At 57.1% G+C, this 15,143-nt stretch overlaps 2 long non-coding RNA genes across 3 annotated transcripts; both read left to right on the forward strand.

Annotated features, from left to right (window-relative positions):
- Window positions 1-8,959: 8,959 nt before the first annotated feature.
- Window positions 8,960-11,822, forward strand: LOC135421150 (uncharacterized). The gene is made up of 3 exons (XR_010433875.1): window positions 8,960-9,194; window positions 10,968-11,058; window positions 11,480-11,822. It is a non-coding gene; the product is annotated as an uncharacterized LOC135421150 (long non-coding RNA).
- Window positions 11,823-13,229: 1,407 nt separating this feature from the next.
- LOC135421149 (uncharacterized) lies at window positions 13,230-15,135 on the forward strand. Of its 2 annotated transcripts, none has more exons than XR_010433873.1 (4): window positions 13,230-13,384; window positions 14,226-14,264; window positions 14,809-14,882; window positions 14,987-15,135. It is a non-coding gene; the product is annotated as an uncharacterized LOC135421149 (long non-coding RNA). The 2 variants fall into 2 exon arrangements; XR_010433874.1 differs by having other exon boundaries at window positions 14,809-14,878.
- The last annotated feature ends 8 nt before the right edge of the window (window positions 15,136-15,143 follow it).

Genomic DNA, 15,143 nt, shown 5'->3' on the forward strand with positions numbered 1-15,143 from the left:
CTGAAGATCCTGCAGCGAGAACCTGGAGCAGCTTCCCGTGGCAGCGCTGGCAAGATGCAGAGCTACTGCTGAGAGAGCAGAGCTGGCAGTGCAATAAAGCTTGTGGGTCTCGAGCTGAAATCACTGAGGGGCTGGGGTAGGGACAGGGTTCTGGGCTTGGGACTGTAACACTTGGGCAGGAATCCGCGTGGGGAGGAGATAGGGCCTGTGGCACCGTCGCTGAAATCTCTGTGTGGCTGTGGAATTGGGATTATAATTGGGAATGTGGACTGAGAGGCTGGGGCTGAAATCAGCATAGTGCTAGGATTGCATCTGTGGAGCTGGGAGGGTGTCTGGAGCTCAGATAGGGCCTGTGGCACTGTCGCTAAAATCCCTGAGTGGCTGTGGCATAGGGATTAATGGGCGGGAATGTGGATGGGGTGGGTGGAGCTGAAGTCAGTCTAGGCCTGTGCTTGTGTCTTTGGAATTGGGATAGGAATTTTGGGGCTGGAGGAGCAACTGAGGGACTGGGATTGGGAGTGTGAGGGTGGAGCTGGAAAGTCACAGAGCTGGAGCCAAGCTGAAGATCCTGCAGTGAGAACCTGGAGCAGCTTCCCGTGGCGGCGAGGCAAGATGCAGAGCTACTGCTGAGAGAGCAGAGCTGGCAGTGCAATAAAGCTTGTGGGTCTCGAGCTGAAATCACTGAGGGGCTGGAGTAGGGACAGGGTTCTGGGCTTGGGACTGTAACACTTGGGGCAGTAATCAGAGCAATCACTGTGAGATAGGGCCTGTGGCACCATCGCTGCAATGGCTGTGTGTGTGATATAGGGATTGCTGGGTGGGAATGTGGATTGGGTGGGAGAGCTGAAATCAGTCTAGGGTTGTGCTTGTGTCTTTGGAATTGGGATAGGAATTTTGGGGCTGGAGGAGCACCTGGGGGACTGGGATTGGGAGTGTGAGGGTGGAGCTGGAAAGTGGCAGAGCTGGAGCCAAGCTGAAGATCCTGCAGTGAGAACCTGGAGCAGCTTCCCGTGGCAGCACTGGCAAGATGCAGAGCTACTGCTGAGAGAGCAGAGCTGGCAGTGCAATAAAGCTTGTGGGTCTCGAGCTGAAATCACTGAGGGGCTGGGGTAGGGACAGGGTTCTGGGCTTGGGACTGTAACACTTGGGCAGGAATCCGCGTGGGGAGGAGATAGGGCCTGTGGCACCGTCGCTGAAATCTCTGTGTGGCTGTGGAATTGGGATTATAATTGGGAATGTGGACTGAGAGGCTGGGGCTGAAATCAGCATAGTGCTAGGATTGCATCTGTGGAGCTGGGAGGGTGTCTGGAGCTCAGATAGGGCCTGTGGCCCCATCGCTAAAATCCCTGAGTGGCTGTGGCATAGGGATTTAATGGGCGGGAATGTGGATGGGGTGGGTGGAGCTGAAGTCAGTCTAGGGCTGTGCTTGTGTCTTTGGAATTGGGATAGGAATTTTGGGGCTGGAGGAGCAACTGAGGGACTGGGATTGGGAGTGTGAGGGTGGAGCTGGAAAGTGGCAGAGCTGGAGCCAAGCTGAAGATCCTGCAGTGAGAACCTGGAGCAGCTTCCCGTGGCGGCGAGGCAAGATGCAGAGCTACTGCTGAGAGAGCAGAGCTGGCAGTGCAATAAAGCTTGTGGGTCTCGAGCTGAAATCACTGAGGGGCTGGAGTAGGGACAGGGTTCTGGGCTTGGGACTGTAACACTTGGGGCAGTAATCAGAGCAATCACTGTGAGATAGGGCCTGTGGCACCATCGCTGCAATGGCTGTGTGTGTGATATAGGGATTGATGGGTGGGAATGTGGATTGGGTGGGAGAGCTGAAATCAGTCTAGGGCTGTGCTTGTGTCTTTGGAATTGGGATAGGAATTTTGGGGCTGGAGGAGCACCTGGGGGACTGGGATTGGGAGTGTGAGGGTGGAGCTGGAAAGTGGCAGAGCTGGAGCCAAGCTGAAGATCCTGCAGTGAGAACCTGGAGCAGCTTCCCGTGGCGGCGAGGCAAGATGCAGAGCTACTGCTGAGAGAGCAGAGCTGGCAGTGCAATAAAGCTTGTGGGTCTCGAGCTGAAATCACTGAGGGGCTGGGGTAGGGACAGGGTTCTGGGCTTGGGACTGTAACACTTGGGCAGGAATCCGCGTGGGGAGGAGATAGGGCCTGTGGCACCGTCGCTGAAATCTCTGTGTGGCTGTGGAATTGGGATTATAATTGGGAATGTGGACTGAGAGGCTGGGGCTGAAATCAGCATAGTGCTAGGATTGCATCTGTGGAGCTGGGAGGGTGTCTGGAGCTCAGATAGGGCCTGTGGCACCGTCGCTAAAATCCCTGAGTGGCTGTGGCATAGGGATTTAATGGGCGGGAATGTGGATGGGGTGGGTGGAGCTGAAGTCAGTCTAGGGCTGTGCTTGTGTCTTTGGAATTGGGATAGGAATTTTGGGGCTGGAGGAGCACCTGGGGGACTGGGATTGGGAGTGTGAGGGTGGAGCTGGAAAGTGGCAGAGCTGGAGCCAAGCTGAAGATCCTGCAGTGAGAACCTGGAGCAGCTTCCCGTGGCGGCGAGGCAAGATGCAGAGCTACTGCTGAGAGAGCAGAGCTGGCAGTGCAATAAAGCTTGTGGGTCTCGAGCTGAAATCACTGAGGGGCTGGAGTAGGGACAGGGTTCTGGGCTTGGGACTGTAACACTTGGGGCAGTAATCAGAGCAATCACTGTGAGATAGGGCCTGTGGCACCATCGCTGCAATGGCTGTGTGTGTGATATAGGGATTGCTGGGTGGGAATGTGGATTGGGTGGGAGAGCTGAAATCAGTCTAGGGCTGTGCTTGTGTCTTTGGAATTGGGATAGGAATTTTGGGGCTGGAGGAGCACCTGGGGGACTGGGATTGGGAGTGTGAGGGTGGAGCTGGAAAGTGGCAGAGCTGGAGCCAAGCTGAAGATCCTGCAGTGAGAACCTGGAGCAGCTTCCCGTGGCGGCGAGGCAAGATGCAGAGCTACTGCTGAGAGAGCAGAGCTGGCAGTGCAATAAAGCTTGTGGGTCTCGAGCTGAAATCACTGAGGGGCTGGGGTAGGGACAGGGTTCTGGGCTTGGGACTGTAACACTTGGGCAGGAATCCGCGTGGGGAGGAGATAGGGCCTGTGGCACCGTCGCTGAAATCTCTGTGTGGCTGTGGAATTGGGATTATAATTAGGAATGTGGACTGAGAGGCTGGGGCTGAAATCAGCATAGTGCTAGGATTGCATCTGTGGAGCTGGGAGGGTGTCTGGAGCTCAGATAGGGCCTGTGGCCCCATCGCTAAAATCCCTGAGTGGCTGTGGCATAGGGATTAATGGGCGGGAATGTGGATGGGGTGGGTGGAGCTGAAGTCAGTCTAGGGCTGTGCTTGTGTCTTTGGAATTGGGATAGGAATTTTGGGGCTGGAGGAGCACCTGGGGGACTGGGATTGGGAGTGTGAGGGTGGAGCTGGAAAGTGGCAGAGCTGGAGCCAAGCTGAAGATCCTGCAGTGAGAACCTGGAGCAGCTTCCCGTGGCGGCGAGGCAAGATGCAGAGCTACTGCTGAGAGAGCAGAGCTGGCAGTGCAATAAAGCTTGTGGGTCTCGAGCTGAAATCACTGAGGGGCTGGGGTAGGGACAGGGTTCTGGGCTTGGGACTGTAACACTTGGGCAGGAATCCGCGTGGGGAGGAGATAGGGCCTGTGGCACCGTCGCTGAAATCTCTGTGTGGCTGTGGAATTGGGATTATAATTGGGAATGTGGACTGAGAGGCTGGGGCTGAAATCAGCATAGTGCTAGGATTGCATCTGTGGAGCTGGGAGGGTGTCTGGAGCTCAGATAGGGCCTGTGGCACTGTCGCTAAAATCCCTGAGTGGCTGTGGCATAGGGATTAATGGGCGGGAATGTGGATGGGGTGGGTGGAGCTGAAGTCAGTCTAGGGCTGTGCTTGTGTCTTTGGAATTGGGATAGGAATTTTGGGGCTGGAGGAGCACCTGGGGGACTGGGATTGGGAGTGTGAGGGTGGAGCTGGAAAGTGGCAGAGCTGGAGCCAAGCTGAAGATCCTGCAGTGAGAACCTGGAGCAGCTTCCCGTGGCGGCGAGGCAAGATGCAGAGCTACTGCTGAGAGAGCAGAGCTGGCAGTGCAATAAAGCTTGTGGGTCTCGAGCTGAAATCACTGAGGGGCTGGAGTAGGGACAGGGTTCTGGGCTTGGGACTGTAACACTTGGGGCAGTAATCAGAGCAATCACTGTGAGATAGGGCCTGTGGCACCATCGCTGCAGTGGCTGTGTGTGTGATATAGGGATTGCTGGGTGGGAATGTGGATTGGGTGGGAGAGCTGAAATCAGTCTAGGGCTGTGCTTATGTCTTTGGAATTGGGATAGGAATTTTGGGGCTGGAGGAGCACCTGGGGGACTGGGATTGGGAGTGTGAGGGTGGAGCTGGAAAGTGGCAGAGCTGGAGCCAAGCTGAAGATCCTGCAGCGAGAACCTGGAGCAGCTTCCCGTGGCAGCGCTGGCAAGATGCAGAGCTACTGCTGAGAGAGCAGAGCTGGCAGTGCAATAAAGCTTGTGGGTCTCGAGCTGAAATCACTGAGGGGCTGGGGTAGGGACAGGGTTCTGGGCTTGGGACTGTAACACTTGGGCAGGAATCCGCGTGGGGAGGAGATAGGGCCTGTGGCACCGTCGCTGAAATCTCTGTGTGGCTGTGGAATTGGGATTATAATTGGGAATGTGGACTGAGAGGCTGGGGCTGAAATCAGCATAGTGCTAGGATTGCATCTGTGGAGCTGGGAGGGTGTCTGGAGCTCAGATAGGGCCTGTGGCCCCATCGCTAAAATCCCTGAGTGGCTGTGGCATAGGGATTTAATGGGCGGGAATGTGGATGGGGTGGGTGGAGCTGAAGTCAGTCTAGGGCTGTGCTTGTGTCTTTGGAATTGGGATAGGAATTTTGGGGCTGGAGGAGCAACTGAGGGACTGGGATTGGGAGTGTGAGGGTGGAGCTGGAAAGTGGCAGAGCTGGAGCCAAGCTGAAGATCCTGCAGTGAGAACCTGGAGCAGCTTCCCGTGGCGGCGAGGCAAGATGCAGAGCTACTGCTGAGAGAGCAGAGCTGGCAGTGCAATAAAGCTTGTGGGTCTCGAGCTGAAATCACTGAGGGGCTGGAGTAGGGACAGGGTTCTGGGCTTGGGACTGTAACACTTGGGGCAGTAATCAGAGCAATCACTGTGAGATAGGGCCTGTGGCACCATCGCTGCAATGGCTGTGTGTGTGATATAGGGATTGCTGGGTGGGAATGTGGATTGGGTGGGAGAGCTGAAATCAGTCTAGGGCTGTGCTTGTGTCTTTGGAATTGGGATAGGAATTTTGGGGCTGGAGGAGCACCTGGGGGACTGGGATTGGGAGTGTGAGGGTGGAGCTGGAAAGTGGCAGAGCTGGAGCCAAGCTGAAGATCCTGCAGTGAGAACCTGGAGCAGCTTCCCGTGGCGGCGAGGCAAGATGCAGAGCTACTGCTGAGAGAGCAGAGCTGGCAGTGCAATAAAGCTTGTGGGTCTCGAGCTGAAATCACTGAGGGGCTGGGATAGAGCTGGGGGCTAGAATATGGACTGGATGCTTTGGTCAGGTACTGTTGGTTTTGAGTAGAAATTACTGTGGGATTGGGATTGTATTTTTGTGCGCATTGGGGAGTCTAGTAATCCTATTGCAAGCCATTGGAGGGAACTGGGAGTACTGGGTAGAGTCAGCTGTTCTATGGGGAAGGCCCAGGTGTTAACAATGAGGGGGAGGAGGGGCCAGGACTTGGGCTGAGGCCCCTTGGCTGTTGTTCCGACTCAAGAGCTGTAGCAGAACTTCTTAGACCATGACTCAGGTGAGTCTGTTTCAATTTCACCTTTCCAGTCCCTTCCCACTGTCCCCAGTCCCTCCCTACTCTTCCCAGTCCCTCCTGAGTCCCTCCCAGTTTCTCCCAAGTGCCCCAAACCCCATCCCAGTGCAGCCAGTCCCCTCCCTGTTCCTTCCCCAGTGCTTCCACTACTTTCCAGTTGCTCCCACTGCACCCCAGTCCCATCCCAGTCCATCCCTAGTACCCTCAGTCCAACCAAGCTCCCTGTGCAGTTCCCTCCAGAACCTCCCCAGTGCTCCCAGTCCTTCCAAAGTTGCCTCAAACCCATTGCAGTCCCTCTCCAGTGGCCTCAATCCCATCGCAGTTCCCTCCCCAGTGATCCCACTTGCTCCCAAGTGCCCCCAGTGCAGCCCAGTCCCAACCCAGTGCCCCTGGTACCTTCCCAGTGCCCCCAGTCCCTCCTAAATGATTCCTAGTCCCTCCCCAGTGCTTCCAATCGAATCCCAGTCCCTCCCCAGTCCCTTCCCAGTACATCTGCGCCCCATCCCAGTGGTCCCAGTCCCTCCTCAGAGATTCTCAGGCCCATCCCAGGCACACTCTCCAGTCCCCTCCCCAGTCCTGTCACAGTCCCCTTGCAGTCCCTTCCCAGTCCTATCCCAGTCCCTGCAGTCCCTTTCCCAGTCCCATCCCAGTTCCCTTTCCAGTGACCTCAGTCCCATCCCTGTGCCCACCCAGCACATCTCAGTCCCATCTCAGTGCCTGTAGTCCCACTGTCCCCAATCCCTCCCCAATGACCCCTGTCCCATCCCACTTCCCCCAGTCCCGTGCCCCTAGTGCCAGCCCAGTTCTCCCCAGTCCATCTCCAGTGCCCTCAGTCCCATCCCAGTCCCTCCCTACTACCCCCAGTCCCTCTCCAGTGCCCCTAGTCTCAGCCCAGTGCCCCTAGTCGCACCCAGGGCATCCAACTCCCTTGAAGTGTCTCCAGTCCCATCCCAGTCCCTCCCCACTGCCCCCAGTCCCTCCCCAGTGTGTTGTGCTCCTTTTCCCTGTGCATCCCATTCCCATCCCAGTCACTTCGTAGTCCCTCCCTGCTCCCTCCCCAGTTCCCCCAGTCCTAGCCCAGTGCCCTCACTCTCATCCCAGTCCCTTCCCACTTCTCTCAGTGCAAGCCAGTGCACCCATTCCTTCCCAAGTGTCCTCCTGCAGTGCAACCCAGTCCTTCCCCAGTTTGCCCAGTCCCATCCCAGTCCTTTCCCACTGCCCCCAGTCCCATCCCAATTCCCTCACCAGTGATCCGAGTCCTATCCCAGTGCTTCCCTGCTGTATTACCGTCCCTCCACAGTGCACCCCTGTCCTTCCCTACTGGCTCAGTCCTATCCCAGTTCCCTCCCCACTGACCTCAGTCCCATCCCAGTGGTGCCCCAGTGTGTCCTAGTACCTCCCCAGTGCCTCCAGTCCCTCCCCAGAGAATCCCAGTCCCAGCCCAGTTCCCCCACGTGCCCCCAGGGCCTCTCCAGTGCCCTCAGTCCCGGCCCAGTCCCTCCCCAATGACCCCCAGTCCCATCCCAGTGTCCCCCCCCCGAAAATCTCACTCCTATCCCAGTGCATCTCACTCCTATCCCAGTGCCCCCAGTCCCACGGTCCCCAGTCCCTCCCCAATGACCCCCAGTCACATCCCAGTGCTCCCAGTCCCCCCCCCCTAAAAATCTCAGTCCCACCCTAGTGTCCCCACTCCCAGCCCAAATCCCCCCAGTCCCTCTCCAGTGTCCCCAGTCCCATCCCCATCCCTCCCCATTGCCCCCAGTCTCTCCCAGTGCATCCCAGTCGTTTTCCATGATGCAAGAGGCACAGGGGGCATGAAATCCCTCAGCTGCTCTGAGGTTCTACAATTCAGTTGTTCTAAATTAGGTAATTTTCTTGGTGACCAATTTGAGTTGTTAGACAGCGCAGACTGCAGAAGCATTTTTCGTTGAACTGATTGTTTTTTAGTTTATTTTAAAGCTGTCCTAAAAACTCTACACTGGTGTGTGTTCGCTGCACCTGCACTGGGGGCTGCAGGGAGAAGCAGATGGGGGAGGTTTGCTCTCTGCCCCTTTCCCACCTTCCCCTCGGTTCCCTGGGACTCCAGGGAATCCCAGCTCCCCTTGGCTTCTCCGGGGGCCTCATGGCAGGGTTTCTAAGTGTGACCCTGAGATTTTCTGGCCTTGGAACTTATTGCTGTTTCAGGGCATGGCTCACCAGGCAGTCTGACTTTTAACACTTCCTGGGGCAGGAGAATTGCAGCAGAAGAAAGCAAAGGAAGCCCAGAGCCAGGACTAGGAAGGCCCAAGCCTCTGGCAAGCCCAGGCCTTGCTGCTCGGTGCTGATTGTGCTTGGGGCTTGTTCCTCACCATTCGGTTCCCAATGAGAGGGGAGCAAGAGGCAGAACAGCTGCTGCTGCTGCTGCTGCTGCTGCTGCTGGGGCTGAACTGTCTGCAGTGCCCGGGGGCTGGGCAGGACTTGGCCCCGATGCCTGCATTGCTCTGCAGCGGCCAGGGAGGGGTCACAAAAGTCATCCCCCCGCCTGCTGTGCGGCACAGCAGGGGCTGGCTAGGCCGGTTCCCGGCCGGGGGAGCCCGGGGGAGGCCGTGCTGGGGCTGAGGGGCTGCTGCTCTCTGGGCCTCTCGGGGTTTGCCTTGGAATCCCAAAGCCTGGGCCTGCATGGGGAGATGAGACAAAGGTGACTCTAAATTGGTTTCTTGTGGAGTGTTTTGGGGCCGAGTTAATGCTCTTGGCTTGTTGTGTGTCAATTCCCAGCCTCGGTCAGGGCTTCCCAGGGAGCGCTGCTGCTGCTGCTACCGCCGGGAGAGAGAAGTCCTTTGGGAAGCTGGGCTAGAAGGGCAGGTTTCAGGGAAGAAAGGCCCGTCCTCGCGAAAGGCGCCGCGGGTCTCGCAAGGGGGGGGCGCGGCTGCAGTGCCATTCCCGGCCGTGTCCGCCAGGCGGCGACTGCGAGGCAGCGCCCGGCGGTCGGGGCGGGCTGGGAAGCGGCGCCTGCGCAGAGCGAGGCGTTGGCCGGGCCGGGCCTGGAGCGCTCGGGGCCGCCGGGCAGGGCAGGGGCGGGGATCGGCCGGGGCGGGGGGTGGTGGTGGTGGGGGTAAGAGCAAGTTTTAGGGAAGAAACGCCTGTAGTGAGTAATCAGAAAAGAAGGGTGAAAGCCAAGAGCCTTTGACTTCCCCAGTGCACTTAATTTTCTTGTTCTCCTCTCTTTCAGGACAGGGAAAATCATTGACTTGGGTCCAGCAATGCCATATGTGTTGGGGTGTGAGCAGCCAAAGCAAAAGGCTCCAGCCCCACCGACCAGTGCTGGGTGCACCTGGTGCTGCCCGTGGGGTGGGGTAAGTCGGAGGGAGACGTTTCTCTCCTCCTGGCTGTTGGCATTTGCTCTCTGGGCTCTGTTTCCCACTGCAGGCTGGTCCTTGCCATGCTGGGAAGGGTGGAGAGGAAGGGGCGAAGGGCTGGGTGAGCGTGGGGTCCCTGAGCTGTGGGGTTGGGCTGTGCTGAGTGGGGCAGGTGGGTCCCCATTGGTGAGCCCGAGCCTTGGCTTGGGGGTTCAGGAGCCCGGGGGGCCGAGCTTTGCAGCTCTGCCAGGGCTGGGGCTGACACAGCGCTGGGGGAGAACCTGGAGCTGGGCTGGGCCGGGGGACAGATGCAGGGGAGCTGGGGGAGGGTTTGGGACTCCCTGGGGGAAAAGGAGGGATGGATGGGCTGGATGGAGCCACGGGCCTGTGCTCCTGGGAACACACTTGTCCAGGGCGCTGGGATCTGGGTCAAACTCTAGTTCCCCTCGTGTCCAGGGGTGCAGGGTCTGAGGGATTGGATTTCCCTGGGGGTTTGCAGGAGACCAGGAATGAGAGGAAACGCAGTGCCAGAGCAGGCTGTGTTTGCCTCTGAGGACAGAGAGCCTGTGGGCTGAGGTGAGATTGCTGTGAGTGTTGGGATGAGCATTCCAGGGAACTAGGAGCTTGGAATTCCAGGTGCTGATGGAACCATTGCCTTAGGTGTGTTTAGTTTGTGTCTGTGGGAGCTGGGATTCGGGCTGGAGAGCTGTTGCTGGGAACAAAGGGTGGAGAAAACCTGCTCCACGGATGTGTAAAGAAGGATGAAGTAGCAGGGAAGGGGAGTATTTCTATACAGTATCAATATTCTCCATGTGGGATGGAGCAGCAATGGGGGTGGTTGGGTTTGGCCTGGGCCGGTCAGGATCTGCCATAAACAACCCACCAGACCCTGAACCCTCACTGGACATGTCCAGCCCCTCAACAGAAACCCAAGTTGTTCATTAACTGTTACAGAGGAAAAATGATTGGTACTTGCTCCTGATCTGTGGAGAATCTCCTTTGGAATGATCAAGCAGAGAGCGTACCAAGGCAGGCAGAGCATTTCTTTTGGCTCTTTTTTTTTTTTTTCTGGTTTGTCATTTTCTCTTTGGCTTCAATGCGGTTTGTGTGCTCCTGTTCAGGAAGCAGCATATTTTTACCTTGAAATTCAGGGTGGTTTTGTTTGTTTGTTTAGGGTTTTTTTCTTTCCCAGTTGAATCAGACCTTCCGTGCGTAGTCCGGTGTTGTCCTACAGGTCTGCTTTGGTGCTGGGTCAGAGACAGAGAAGGGAAATGACTTTTCATTCTCTTCCAAGCAGAAGTGGGAGGTTGTCTTGTCCCTCCCCAAAGCACTGCAGGCACATGGGAGTAGCTCAGTGCTACTCTGAGAAACACCCATGGGGGAGAGGTTTAAGTCTTAATGTCAACGCTCTGGTCTCTTAGTGGCAAAGACTGGGTCCTACAGTCCCAGCCTGATGAGGGAGAACAGGAACCTCTGTTCTTCGTGGCAAACCTTCTGTTACTCCTTGTGCAGTCTTTTCTTTCCGTTGTATGTGTTACTGTCCAGAATCTCTCTAAGGAAAGCTGTTAGAAATTTAGAGGTAGGACTGGAATTTGGGTCTGTTCCCTACAAATTCCTGCAAAGCCTGAAGGACTGGGCTGATGACTGCTCTTAACAAAGGTGGTTTATTAATATTCCTTCAGATTTCCCTCAGCTCTGGGCAGGACAGGCAAGGGTTCGGGTCGGGAATTGTGCAAGCAAGACCTGTTATTTCTCCTGTGCGTGTGTCAGTTTGGCAGGGCTGGGACAAGGAGGACTCGTGCGGGCACCTCCAGAGACAGCGGGAACGGGAGCGTGCTGCGGAGAAGGAAAGTTCCAGGGGGTGGGTGCTGAGAAATTTGTCCTTCCCTTGCCCTGTGCTCTGCACTTAGCAATGGGTCAAGTGCAGAAGTTTCCTGGGGACCCTGGGAAATGATGCCGGGTCTGCTAAGAAAAGTGGGTCCAAAAGAGCAGGACCTGGGTCTGCGAGCGTGGGAGAAACAAGGGCCGGGTCATCCTCTGCCTCCGGGAGGGAGGGCAGCAGGAAAGGCCATGGACTAAAGCACTGAAGTGCCGTTCCCCAGGGAGCCCCTGCCCAGCACTGAACTTGCTTGTGCACTTGCTGTCCCTTTCCCAGCGGAGCCGAAGCGTCGGGTGCGGGTGCCGGGGGGATGGAGCTGCCAAGGACAAACTGGGAGGGTGTTTGTGAAGGAAGGGGGTAGAAGGAGCTCTTGACGTGCTTTTTTTACTTCTTCATCCCACAGAATTGCCACGAGAGGAAATACTTCAGAGGGGCTTCCCTCCGGATAAGCCCTGAATGTGCCAGGAGGTTTCAGCCGGGAGAAAGGAGCTGTGGAAGAAAAGCAGCCTAAAAATAGCCAGTGGGGATCATCAGGTTTTCCAGGCAAGAAGAACAAGGAGAGAGATGAGGGAATCGGGTTCCAATTCCTAATGATTTGGTGGGTGCAGGAATGATTTGTGTGTGTTTTCCAGTCCCTTTTGATTCCTGAGATGATTTTAAAATGATGGCTTTAGCAATCAACTAAATCGGAGGTGTTGTTTTTGAGAGGAAATGATGCCAAATAAATGCAGAGTTTTGGGTCAGTTTTTGGGATGATTTGAGTCAGTTTTTGGGGTCAGTTTGGGGTCATTGTTTGGGGTGATTTGGGTCACTTTTGGGTCAGCTTTTGGGGTGATTGGGGTCAGTTTTGGGTCAGCTTTTGGGATGATTGGGGTCAGGTTTTGGGGTCAGTTTTGGGTCAGCTTTTGGGGTGATTTGGGTCGGTTTGGGGTCAATTTTTGGGGAGCACTGGGTGTTACTGGGGGTTGTTGGGGAGCACTGGGTGTTTCCTGGGGAGCACTGGGTGTTACTGGGGGTTGTTGAGGAGCACTGGGTGTTACTGGGGTGCACTGGGGAGCACTGGGTGTTACTGAGGGTTGTTGGGGAGCACTGGGTGTTACTGGGGAGCACCGGGAGAGCAAATGAAAAATAAAGGGAATAAAAAATAACCGAAATAAAAAAGGAAATATAAAATAGAAAAGAAAATTAAAAAAAAAAAAAGGCAAAAAAACTAAAAAGGAAATAAAATGAAAATGAAATAAAAGAGAAAAAAAAAAAAAAAACAACCCCTTCTTGGGCACCCCGTTTCCTCTCCTCCCCCCCCCCCCCCGAACCGTAAATTGCGGGGTCATCACCCCTCGAATGTGAGAAGGGGACCCCAAAATGTGGGTGAGGGAACCCCAGGGAGCCGAAAAAGTGGAGGGGGAGCCGCAGTAAGAAAGCGAAGCCGGGCGGTCGGGCGGCGGGGTGGAAGGGGGGAGCCAAGGTGGCGACGCCGGCGCGTGCGCAGTCGTTGGCAAGACGCCGGCGATCACGTGGTAACTGAGGGCAGCCAGGAGAGGGAACGGCGACGCATGCGCGGTGGCTCTGGTGCCGGTGCAGCGCTCCCTGGTCGAGTTAAGGGCCGGTTCCGGCGGCAGGGCGGGACTGGCGGTCTCCCGTCTCTCCCGGGGTGCGTGTGGGGGGAATAACATGAAGATTTTTTGGGGTGAAAGCGCAGAAATTAGCGAGGAGGGACGCTAATTTGGGTAAACTCGGTCACCGGAAGTAGAGAGCGACCGGAAGTCCTCCAAGGCCCCGGCGCGGAAGTCCGCCAAGCCCACAGTAAAGATGGCGCCGCCAGGACCGGAACGACCACACTAAAGATGGCGGCCCCGGCCCGGAAGTCCGCCAGCCCACAGTAAAGATGGCGCCGCCAGGACCGGAACGACCACACTAAAGATGGCGGCGAGAGCGCCCCCCCCCCCCCCCCCCCCCCCCCCCCCCCCCCCTCGCTTCAGAGAGGCGTTTATCCTGTTGCCTGACCTCCGCCGCCACCCGGACCCCCGCCCCGCGCCCGCAGCGCCGTCTCCCCGCGCCGCTTCCCGCTGTGGGGACAGGGCGGGGCGCTCCGCGGCGCCGGGCGCAGGCGGCAGGTTCGTGGGCGGCGGCAGGCACCGGCGCGCGCAGCCCCCGTCTCGGCACCGCCCCCCGCCCCGCTCCCGCTCCCGCTCCCGCCCCCGCCCCGCTCGGTCCCGCCGTGGCCTGGAGATGCTGTCGGGGTTGCGCCGCCGCCTTCCCCCCCTGGAAGCGACCCACGGCGGCAGATCCGACGGAGATCGTCCCCGGGGTAACCTGGGCGCGGTGCGGGGGCGCGGCGGGGGGGCGCGGCCGCTCTTCTGCCTCTCCCGCGGCCATCGGCGACTGCAGGCAGGGGAAGCGACAGGCAAGTTTCTCGCCTCTGCGGAGAAACTTGCACCTGCGTGCCGCCGCAGGGCCGGGTTCGGATGTGCCCTGGCATTGCGCCCCCCCCTCCCCCGCGGGGAGGGTCTGCGCTGCCTCGGGGCCCCTGTGTGTGCTGCCGGGAGAGAGAAATCCTTTGGGAAGCTGGGCTGGAAACAGCAACTCTGTGAACTGCTCAGCTTTTCCTAGGCAAGGGCAGGTTTTAGGGAACAAAGGCCCGTACGCGCGAAAGGCGCCGCGGGTCTCGCCAAGGGGTGGGGGGGGGCGGCTGCAGCGCCGCGCGCGGCTGCAGTGCCGCTCCCGGCCGTGTCCGCCAGGCGGCGACTGTGAGGCAGGGCCCGGCGCTCGGGGGCGCTCTCGCAAGCGACGCCCCCGGGAAAGCGGCGGGGTTTGGGCGCTGCCGGCCTTCCCCCGCAGTGCCCGGGCTGGCCCGGCGCCTGGCAAAACCTCTGAGGGAAAAGGCAAGCAACAGCTGCGCTTCTTCTGCCCTTTCTTTAGCCAGGGACTGGAACACGGACAAAATCAAGGGGCTCTTTGACCTGTGCAGGCTCCGAGCATTTTTCAGCCTTCCCTAGCAGGGCATTCTCACCCTCTGGAAAGCTGAAAGGCTTTAACAGCTGGAGACGCGCCTGCAGCTGTGCAGATTAATGTAGTTTCTTTTAGGAAACAAAGGGGAAGTTTTCCTGTTGTGAGCCTAAATACCGAGTCTACTCTGCTTTTTCAATCAGGTGACGAAGCTTATGGAAAAAAAGACCAAAGGCCTCGAGGTGAGTACATTCTACCGAGTTCTGCTTTTCTGGGATCGGTTTGGGAAAATCACGTGGAATTCTAAAAAGCTTCTCTCCGTGTTTTCTAGTTGTTTTTTCAGCCTTGGTCTAAGTTTCCTGTAGAAAAGGGCATAGAATTATTAGAACAGACAAACTAGGCTTTCTCGGGAGAGATGGAAGAAAAGGCTGCTGATTCCAGTTCTGCTTTTCTCGTCTTCCCTTCGACTGTCATTTTCTCTCCCCTGCTGTTCAAATAGGCAGCAATTAATTGCTCTGCTGAAGAGTCTGCTGTACTAAGTGTCTGTCAAATTGATGCCTTCAACTCAAGACAGCACCTGCTACTTAGTTACAAAAAGTTCCTCACAGGAAATTTCCAGGCGTGCCCATAAATCTCCTTGCTGTTTGTTTGGGAGAACAGGGTTTTCTCGTCTGTAACAGAATAGTCGTGGCATTTGCTATGGAATGCTAGTGGCAATCTAGTCAGAAGAGGACCCCGTGCTTCACTAATTTTGCCTTTTTGCTGTTGGGGGTGACTTCTTCCCAGGGATGTTCTTCTTGATCCCCCGGGGCAAACGGAGGTGTCGGCGTCAGGAGCCATCCTAACTGAGGCCCTGGTAGGTCAGTGCTTTTTGTGTGACTGGACGGTGAAGCTGTCTGTGGGAATGACCTGGCTAGTGCTCAGTGTAGTCCTAATTAAGGTGTCTTTTACTCCGTGTTCCCAGGCTCCCTGTTTCCCTTCGGTCGCCGTGGGTGTGCCGGCCGCCTCTGGCAGGACTAACCCTGTGGCTTTTATGTCCAGCGTGCTGTGCTGTGTGTGCCTGCAGGTAAGAAAAGCTGGGAGTGCAGTCCCTCTGCTTTGATTGCTGTGTCTCTTGGGTA

Source organism: Pseudopipra pipra, chromosome 12 (genome assembly GCF_036250125.1).
Source record: "Pseudopipra pipra isolate bDixPip1 chromosome 12, bDixPip1.hap1, whole genome shotgun sequence".
NCBI lineage: Eukaryota > Metazoa > Chordata > Aves > Passeriformes > Pipridae > Pseudopipra > Pseudopipra pipra.